The sequence below is a fragment of the Salvelinus sp. IW2-2015 genome, linkage group LG16 (genome assembly GCF_002910315.2).
Source record: "Salvelinus sp. IW2-2015 linkage group LG16, ASM291031v2, whole genome shotgun sequence".
In the NCBI taxonomy this organism is placed as follows: domain Eukaryota; kingdom Metazoa; phylum Chordata; class Actinopteri; order Salmoniformes; family Salmonidae; genus Salvelinus; species Salvelinus sp. IW2-2015.
Window position 1 is genome coordinate 14,999,811 of NC_036856.1, and position 11,182 is coordinate 15,010,992.

The window sequence follows — 11,182 nt, forward strand, 5'->3', positions numbered from 1 at the left end:
CTGAAGGACTGGTGCCTGGCCACTTACTTGTTCACAGTTGTCTTGAAAGTAACATATGCAACCAGCGGTGTAATGTTACGTTGCTGAATGCTTGTTGACATGTTAGCTAAAAATACTGGTACTCAGGATAGACAAGTATCACCGTTCATGTATTTTTGCCATAGAAAATACACCTATTTTATGAGAACAGGCATGTTGTTTTAACACTTGTAGCAGACAAATACCACGAATGCTAGCTAGTGCTAACTAACCTAGCCCTTGATCATGATTCCCAGTTCCGTTACAGTAAAGGCAGAATGCCSCCATGACCTGAGTTATCGAGATCAAGTGCTAACCCAAACAGCATGCCTGTTCTCATAAAAGTAGCTAGTTACCTACCTTGCAAATCCGGTTAAGTTAACAATATCTTTGTCCGAGTTGAAATGAATTGGCTAGCATTCATTAGCTAGAATAGGGATCTTCTCAGCAAGCTGGCTAAAGTGACATACTATCAAACCTTATCGTCAGGTGCAACGTTAGCTATGCAAATCTTCCTCTCTATGACATTACACATTAGGGAGAGGACGTGTATTTAGCTAGTTACATCACAGTATCATGGCTAGCTAGCTAGCTACTCACCATACACTTGTCACAGCCATCATGTTAAACGTTTGTTGTATGCATTAGAACTATGCACCAACTTTATGGAAGCCCATTTTCACTCCTATACCAAGCAAGTGTGCGCAGTAGCCGTGCGTGGGTAAAATCACCCGGGGAAGCCAATCCAGAAAAGAAAGGCATATTATAACCTGTGTGGTGATAATTGCGTTGTTTGCTCTATAATCTGTTAGCTCATATGCCTTGACACCGCGATATATAGGCCTAAAGCAGAGACAATAAGAAGACACAGTGGCCAGAATAAATTCAACCACACCTTTGTTTCATTACAAAGCCGGAGAGCAAATCTGTCCGGTGAAGTCCACAAAGCATATTGCCTGTAACAAACAATTACATGACCTACAGCATGGTCAAGGAAGGTAATGTTTCCAACATTTTTTTACTACTAAACAACTATTGATTTAGAACTACGGAGAGTTACCGCAAGTCGCAAAGAAAAGAGGAGCTGCCTCCACTATTCCAGCACCATTTCAACTTCAACATCATCTGATCACCTATGCTTAGTCTAACTAAAAGATACCAACAACTATTTAGTCCAATTAACGTAAGCAAAATATGATGTGCCTGCCCATGGTACTGATTTGTGTGTGGTGTGTGTGTGTGCAAAAAAAATGTTGCCTCACCCCATTTGTAGAGAAATGCTAAAGCCACCCTCCTCTTTTATTTTGCCTAAACGGTCTATGACTCTGTCATACAGTACACACTTTTAGTTTTTTGGCCTAGGCTGCATGGCTAAAATACTTTCTTGCTAGCATATCTTCCTTTCGTGGGAAACGATGCGCCAGGCCAGCTAGTTAAGATTAGCATACCAGATCTATCTACATGTTAAACTTCCATCCTCTTAGGGTAATGTATGAATTTATGGTTGGATCAGAATTACCATTATAATCATTGGCCAGTATGGAGAATTAAGTAAAATCACAAGTCCAAACCCTTATTTCCATCCATGGCTAATTTAGGAAAGGGCTAATTTTAGCTAGCTAGCCACTGGAGGYCAACAACACAACGAGATGTAACAATTCAAGTTTTTTTCTGTCAATAATGACGTTTGGCTTGTGATATGATTGGTCTGAAGCCAAATCCAAACTGGCATCATTGACACTTTTTTTGGTGTGCCAGGACCATTCACAGCTGAGCTCACTCAGTTTAGCTCAACGCTGATTGGCTGTTCTTTTTCATCAAGGGAGGACAAATGCTTGCTGGCTTCCCTTGCATTCAATACTACGGGCAGCAACAATATCATACTCTTTATGACCATACAGCATCAGATACAGTACATTCAGCCTTGTGCAAATTGAAGGAAATTTATGAAACACAGACATGAAGGATACATTTTCTTTTAATGTTCTTATAATCAATTTTTGGGAGAAGCCTGGCTTCTCTTGGCATCCATGAATACACTTCACTGAGTTGCAAAAATAGCTCTTTGGCCACGCACACCAGTGGAGGGGTTGGCGTCGAAGAACGGAAGCATATGCAAGACAGTACCTCAACTACATTAAAATATGGCGATGGGGCTATTTTGCTTCCACTGGTCCTGTGACCCTTTTTAAGGTCAGTGGTATCATAAACTTTATCAAGTACCATGACATTTTAGCCAAAAACCTGGTTGCCTCTGTGACACTGGGAATGGCCATCTCAGTCTCCGACTTGAAACCCATTTACAACCTGTGGTTTAAATTAAAGAGGGCCGTCCATAAGCAGACAAAGGATATCAAGGATCTTGAAAGATTCTGTATGGAGGAATGGTCTATGATCCCTCCCAATGTGTTCTCCAATTACATAAAACATTTAAGAAAAAGGCTCAGTGTGTTTATCCTCGCAAGGGTAGGATGCTGGAGTACTGAAAATGGGTGGCAATAATTTTGAACCTTATCCTTACCCTACATCTCTTTCTCTGCATTATTATAAAATAATACTTTCAATTTTTGGGGGGCATACAATACAGCTCAGTATTTGTATCATTTTATTTTATACAGTCCTTTTTGCACATCTTTATCAAGGGTGCTAATAATTAATGGGCATACAAGCACATTTCACCTTGAGTGAAGGTTTCTAATCAATTCAGTCAACAAGCACATACAGATGCTTGCGGTATGTTCATGCCCACCCACTCATTATTTTGTAATAGTCCATCTACTGGCCTTGAGCAACTTTAAGTACACTCACTCAAAAACATCCTCCCACACCAAATACAAAAGACTGAGAGAAAAAGATGAGAGACTGGTGTGAGAGGAGTGTTTAATAAACTGAGAAAACTCATGGGACTGTATAAGACAGATAGACATAGTGCACAAAAAACATCAGAAATAGCCTAAATGGAAATTCTGCTAACCAGACATCAAAAGTGGTGGGTATGAATGATGGTGGATTGCACCCAGATGCCCCTGTAATCACAGATAAGTGCAGCTTTTATATTAAGATGCACTGGAATTTGTATGTGCCCGTGTGTGCGTGCGGTCACTTGCCAAACAGTGAGACTGCTGTGCTCATCTGTATGTCTACCCTAGGACGGTACTGCTGTGCTCATCTGTATGTCTACCCTAGGGACGGTAGTGCTGTGCTCATCTGTATGTCTACCCTAGGGACGGTCTGTGTGTCTCATCTGTATGTCTACCCTAGGGACGGTGCTGCTGTGCTCATCTGTATGTCTACCCTAGGGACGGTGCTGCTGTGCTCATCTGTATGTCTACCCTAGGGACGGTGCTGCTGTGCTCATCTGTATGTCTACCTAGGACGGTGCTGCTGTGCTCATCTGTATGTCTACCCTAGGGACGGTACTGCTGTGCTCATCTGTATGTCTACCCTAGGGACGGTGCTGCTGTGCTCATCTGTATGTCTACCCTAGGGACGGTGCTGCTGTGCTCATCTGTATGTCTACCCTAGGGACGGTGCTGCTGTGCTCATCTGTATGTCTACCCTAGGGACGGTGCTGCTGTGCTCATCTGTATGTCTACCCTAGGGACGGTGCTGCTGTGCTCATCTGTATGTCTACCCTAGGGACGGTACTGCTGTGCTGGGGTGGTAAACCGCTTTTGCGGCCTCACTGCAGCTGTGACTTGGGCTGAGAAATCCTGCTGCTCTCTCACGCCCTGCGGACCGCGCCGACCTGCAGCGGCACACAGCAACACACTCACAGGACTGGGGAGCTGGGTGAAGGCTGTTATCCACTAGTGTTTATGTGATAGTCCAACACTGCCACATCAGGCAGTGTTGGAGGAGATGATTCTCACTATGAGAAAGAAGGTCATTATCAGGTCAGAGAGACACATGTGTGCCAAGACAACCATTCAAATGTTTGGACCAGAGAGGTGCAGTATCCCACACCTGTGAATTGCCGTTGTCCCCTGCCTCATGCATGAACTCATATTATACTGAACACATTTGTGTCTGCTCAACCACAAACCTCCCCTGTAGGTGCTCTGGACCTGGTGATGAATGATGACTTATGATTAAATGCATTTCTATAGCTCCTTGACTCTCAAATGCTCCCAGTTCACACATCTGTGAGTTCCTCTGCTGCACCTCTGCTGCAGAATACTGCATGACGTCACCATGGAGAATGGTGTGCAGAGTCATGGTGACAAACGTGCCAGTGGAGGGCGAGTGTGTGTGTGTGTGTGTGCGTCACATGGTGGCGATGTGTGAAAGAGAGGGCTCCAGAGCCTCCTGTGCCCCTGGGCCCGGACATGGAGGTGGTGACTCACACTGGCCTGAGCTGATGCTGGAGACCCTGTGGTCTGTGAGGGGGAGGGAGGGAGTGAAGAGTAGGTGTACCCTGTAGCCTCCATAGAGACTAGGAGAGAGAGATGATATGCGAGAGAAAATGGGAAAGATGGAAGACGAAGGAAAGAGGAAAATATATATGGAGAGTGGGAGGTGGATCGAAAGCTGAATGAAATGAGTGCAGGAAGAGAGAGAAGATAGAGAGGATAGTCTGTGCGGAGATAGTGGAGTCTATGCAACCTGCAGCATCCACAGAGACTGGTAGCCTGCAGAGAGAACGGAAGGGAGGTCTGTGGATCCAGTACTGGCAGAGCAGGCAGTGCTGTGGAGGGAGACAGACAACGCTAGCTAGATGTACCCGCAGGCCTACACGCTGAAGGAGGGCACTATGTGGGCGGGGGCCATGTTTACTGGTGTAAATACAGATCCCTACTGGGAGACCGTCTCTCTTTGTGTGGATGTGATTGTACACACCGTTTACCAACAGCAAAGCTCTATCATTACTGAATAATTTCTACTGCAACTGGAGCACAGGGAGGATGAATGGCTGCAGGTTATACTGACTATGTTCTTATATTCATAATGAGGGTTTGCATGCAATTAGATGCTATTTTGTTGTAGCTTATTATTTTAATTGGAGTTTTACATTTGTGAAGACAGTGAGAGCAAAATATACTGTTCAACCCCTCTATACCTCAGATAGGCCATTCCTACACAGGCACATAACCACAACTCTCTGCCAGCAGTCCACATGTAGCAGCTGCAGATCAATACGCCTTCACTCCTCTACTCTGTGTGTATGACACTGGGATAACGTCAAGCTTGCTCTTGTGAGACAGTCCCTAGCCTGAAATTGAGGGTCAAAGGCATGCACAAATGGCCCAACCTTATGACAGCAGCATTATGCCCCCATAGCAAGGACACATGGCACACACATTTTGGATTATGTAAAGTGAGTGTGGAAGAGATGAACAAGTTATTGCGTCACAAAACTTTCACACCTCGGGAAACTTAACAGGTAAAATATGTYGTTGATGCTTCAGAGGGGGTGGTGTGTATGTGTTGCCTTCCTCAGAGCTTGTTGTGATTTCCCATTCATGTSTAAATGTAGGCTAGCGTACGCCAGTGTTATCCATTGAGTAAGTSTATTAAAGTCTGAGTGGTTGGCAACAGCATGGAGGCGCCATGTGGACTCATCAATCATCTCATAGCTTGATAAGTAAATTATTTCTCATTTAGAGAMGATTTCCCTGCAAGGGCACATAATTAAGTAATGCCAATTAATTAGAAAATACTCTAACATCCGTATGATTTGGTAACGAGGGTATGTGTAGACATGCGCATACAGTACATGCACATCTGTGATTTACTGTGGAGTAAATGGGGAGAGAGAAAAAAAGGATTTCCCCCGCATTTCAATTTTGACATGGATATCCTCACTGCAGACATGTATATTATTTTGTTTCAATTATGTATCTAAAACATGACTGCAGCTATAAATTCACACAACAGCATGAAACATCCATCACCTACAATTTTAGCGGGAAACGGCTSACCCAGCAAATAAAGGTGGAGGTGAATTTCAGTAGCGATAATGCTGAAGTCTACAGAAAAGGAAGAGGAAGGCGAGGGGCTGGAAAATGATTTGCAGCAATAATACAAACACAGAGACCACCATGAGAAATAGCCTTGATACCTGGCGGTGTCTGTATTCAACAAGGCAACATAGTAACTACCATGCAAGACAACCACATGGGAAATAGGTTGCACTGTTTTGGTCTGTGGTTCTCCAGTCCCTGTGGGTGTCAGTAAGAGGGTGGATAGTGGCTGGAGCTTACTGGGTCAGTAACATCATCATCACACCTGCCCCAGTCAGATACTGCCTGTCACTTATCCCTGGCTTAAAACACAGCTAAACTTGGCTCTGGCCACTAGGCCAGCAAAGCCCTGTATTAGTAGTGGCTAACCCACTGGATCTCCTGCCCTCCTGCTCTGCTCAAGACAGTAGGGACAGATCCAACCGGACAGCCGTGGCATTTAGATGCGCTAACATGGATTCTGTATAATGCCCATAGAGGATACACAGTTTCTCAACAAAGCCCCAGCTAAGTGAATTATACAAGTGGACAGTGCCTTCAGAAAGTATTCACAACCCTTGACTTTTTCCACATCTTGTTGTGTTAGATCCTGAAATTAAAATTAATCAAATTAAGATTTTGTGTCACTGTCCTAGACACAATATCCCACAATGTCGAAGTGGAATTTAGTTTTTGAAATTTTTACAAATTAGTAATGAAAGAAAAGCTGAAATGTCCTGACTCAATAAGTATTCAACCCCTTTGTTATGGCAAGCTTAAATAAGTTCAGGAGTAAAAGTTGCTGAACAAGTCACATAATTCACATAATAAGTTGCATGSACTCTGTGTGCAATAATAATGTTTAACATTCTTTTTTAATGACTACCTCATCTCTGTACGCCACACAACTAACAGTAAGGTCCCTCAGTAGAGCAGTGAATTTCAAACACAGATTCAACCACAAAGACAGGGAGATGTCCAATGCCTTGCAAAGAAGGGAACCTATTGGTAGATGGGTAAAAAAAAGCAGACATGTAATATCCCTTTGAACATGGTGAAGTTATTAATTACAGTTTGGATGGTGTATCAATACACCCAGTCACTACAAAGTTACAGGCAAAGATTTATAACTAAACCAAGATAGACCACTGCCTGTTTCCAATGGGAACAAATTAGTCATAGTGGGCAGAACAAGCAAGGGGGTGGGCAGAGCCAAGCACACGCTAGCGAGATCCTATTGGKGCGTTCCAGCATGTATCTGCATTTTCCCGTCAGGGAACGCCTACTCTGTGATGTGTGCATGTCCAATAACTAAATTCACCTTTGCACTCCATCTACACAGTGTGATTTTTRACAACTTTTGCGAAGGGTAAAGTCTACTAAACTTAGTCCACTCTGTTCATTGCAGATTTTAGTTTTGGGAACAGAAAACTCTATTGAGAGCAAATGTTTCATCAATGAGAAAATGTGCAGAATGTCAGACAAAATCCATCTGGTTCCATTTTCTCCCACTACCCGCCAGTGGGCTTCCTCTCACTGCCATATTTGGTAGTGAGTGGAAACGCCAAGCGGATGCTTCACATTTARACATCCAGCAAAATCTCTGTCTGATTGTTCTATCTGTGATACAGGCGTCCATCCTAAATCAGTTTCCGGAGAGGAAGGAAACCACTCAGGGATCACCATGAGGCCAATGGTGACTTTAAAACAGTTACAGAGTTTAATGGCTGTGATAGGAGATAACCGAGGATGAATCAACATCATTGTAGTTACTCCACAATACTAACATAAATGACAGAGTGAAAAGGAAGCCTGTACAGAACAAAAAAAATATTCAAAACATGCATCCTGTTTTCAACACGGCATTAATTAAAACTGTAAAAAAAATTGGCAAAGAAATCAACTTTATGTCCTGAATACAACGCGTTATGTTTGGAGCAAATCCAAAAGAACACATCCCTGAGTACCACTCAGCATGGTGGTGGCTGCATCATGTTATGGGTATGCTTGTCATGAAAATAAATGGAATAGAGCTAAGTACAGGCAAAATCTTAGAGGAAAACCTGTTTCAGTCTGCTTTCCAACAGACACAGARWCAAGGCCAAATATAAGCTGCGTATACAAAACATTAAGAACACCTGCCCTTTCCATGACAGACTGACCAGGTGAATGCAGGTGAAAGCTATGGCCCTTATTGATGGCACTTGTTAAATACACTTGAATCAGTGTAGATGAAGGGGAGGAGACAGGTTAAATAAGGATTTTAAGGCTTGAGACATGGATTGTATATGTGCCATTCAGAGGGTGATGCCTTTGAACGGGGGTATGGTAGTAGGTGCCAGGCTCACCGGTTTGTGTCAAGAACTGCAACACTGTTGGGTTTTTCTGTCAAGAATGGTCCACCACCTAAAGGAAATTCAGCCAACTTGACATACACTACCGGTCAAAAGATTTAAAACACCTACTCATTCAAGGCTTTTTCTTCATTTTTACTATTTTCAACATTGTAGAATAATAGTGAAGGGATCAACACGATGAAATAACAAATTTCAATCATGTAGTAACCAATTTTTTTTTTAAACAAATCTAAACATATTTTATATTTGAGATTCTTCAAATAGCCACCCTTTGCCTGGATGACAGCTTTGCACACTGTTGGCATTTTCTCAACCAGCTTCATGAGGTAGTCACCTGGAATGCATTTTAATTAACATGTGGGCCTTCTTAAAAGTTAATTTGTGGAATTTATTTTCTTCTTAATGTGTTTGAGCCATTCAGTTGTGTTGTGACAAGGCAGGGGGTGTCACGATCGTCATAATGATGAGACCAAGGCGCAGCGTGGTATGCGTACATTCTCTTTTACTGAATGAAACACTTAACAAAAAACAACAAAACCAACGAACGAAACGTGAAGCTATATGACTAGTGCAGACAGGCAACTATACATAGACAAGATCCCACAACACAAACYACGAAAATGGCTAACTAAATATGATCCCCAATCAGAGACAACGATAAACAGCTGTCTCTGATTGGGAACCATATCAGGCCAAAATAGACATACAAAACCCCTCGACATACAAAACCCTAGACATACAAAAACAGCGTACCCACCCTTGTCACACCCCGATCTAACCAAAATATATAGAAAAACAGATATCTAAGGTCAGGGCGTGACAGTACCCCCCCCCCCAAAGGTGCGGACTCCCGGCCGCAAACCTGAACCTATAGGGGAGGGTCCAGGTGGGCATCTACCCTTGGTGGCGGCTCCGGTTCTGGACGCAGCTCTGGAGGCTCCGGACCGTGGACCGTCGCTGGAGCCTCCGGACCGTGGACCGTCGCTGGAGCCTCCGGACCGTGGACCGTCTCAGGAGCCTCCGGACCGTGGACCGTCGCTGGAGCCTCCGGACCGTGGACCGTCTCAGGAGCCTCCGGACCGTGGACCGTCTCAGGAGCCTCCGGACCGTGGACCGTCTCAGGAGGCTCCGGACCGTGGACCGTCTCAGGAGGCTCCGGACCGTGGACCGTCTCAGGAGGCTCCGGACCGTGGACGTCTCAGGAGGCTCCGGACCGTCGTGGACCGTCTCAGGAGGCTCCGGACCGTGGACCGTCTCCGAGTCGCGACCGTGGACCGTCTCAGGAGGCTTCCGACCGTGGACCGTTCGGAGGCTCGCGGACCGTGACCGTCTCGGAGGCCTCCGGACCGTGGACCGCTCAGGGAGGCTCCGGACCGTGGACTCCGACGTGGCCGTCTCAGGAGGCCTCCGGACCGTGGCCCGTCTCAGGAGGCTCCGGACCGTGGCCCGTCTCAGGAGGCTCCGGACCGTGGCCCGTCGTTGGAGGCTCCGGACCGTGGCCCGTCGTTGGAGGTTCCCGGACCGTGGCCCGTCGTTGGAGGTTCCGGACCGTGGCCCGCCGTTGGAGGTTCCGGACCGTGGCCCGGTGTTGGAGGTTCGAACCGTGGCCAGCGTCCCCGTCGTTGGAGGTCCTGGACTGTGAAACGTCGCCGGAAGCTCTGGACTGTGAAACGTCGCCGGAAGCTCTTCGACTGTGGAGGCGCACTGGAGGTCTGATGCGTGGTGCCGACACTGGTGGTACCAGAATGAGGACACACACCTCAGGGCGAGTGCGGGGAGGAGGCACAGGACGCACTGGACTGTGGAGGCGCACTGGAGACCTGATGCGTGGGACCGGTACAGGTGGCACCAGGCTGATGACACGCACCTCAAGGCGAGTGCGGAGAGAAGGCACAGGACTTACTGAACTGTGGAGGCGCACTGGAGACCTGATGCGTGGGAACAGTACAGGTAGCACCGGGCTGATGACACGCACCTCAGGACGCCCGTTCTGCAGCGCTCTCAAGCCAGCACCTCTCTCCGAAATCTTGCGTCGAGCTCCTCACTCGACCCCCTGACTGGCTTTGGTTCACCCCTCGGCTCCGCTGACCACTCTGTGTGCCCCCCCCCCCCAAAAAACCTTGGGGCTGCCTCTCGTGCTTTCGTCGTTGCCTTGACTCCTCGTATCGTCGCCGTTCCACACGGGTGAATGTGTGGGTGAACGGATGATCTCCGCATGTGTGGTTCCCAATGTAAAGCATGGAGGAGAAGGTGTTATGATGTGGGGGTGCTTTGCTGGTGACACTGTCTGTTATTTATTTAGAATTCAAGGCACACTTAACCAGCATGGCTATCACAGCAATCTGCAGCGATACACCATCCCATCTGGTTATGGCTTAGTGGGACTTTTTTTTTCAACAGAACAATGACCCAATGACCCAATGACCCAATACACCTCCAGGCTGTGTAAGGGCTATTTGACCAAGACGGAGAGGGATGGAGTGCTGAATCAGATGACCTGGCCTCCACGATAACCCAACCTCAACCAAATTGAGATGGTTTGGGATGAGTTGGACAGCAGAGTTAAGGAAAAGCAGCTAACATGTGCTCAGCATATGCAGGAACTCCTTCAAGACTGTTGGAAAAGCATGTCCTCATGAAGCTGGTTGAGAGAATGCCAAGAGTGTGCAAAGCTGTCATCAAGGCAAAGGGTGGCTTTGTTTAACACTTTTTTGGTTACTACATGATTCCATATGTGTTGTATCATAGTTTTGATGTTTTCACTATTATTCTACAATGTAGAAAATAGTAAAAATGAAGAAAAACCCTTGAATGAGTAGGTGTTCAAAAACCTTTGACTGGTAGTGTAAATGTGGGTCGCATTGG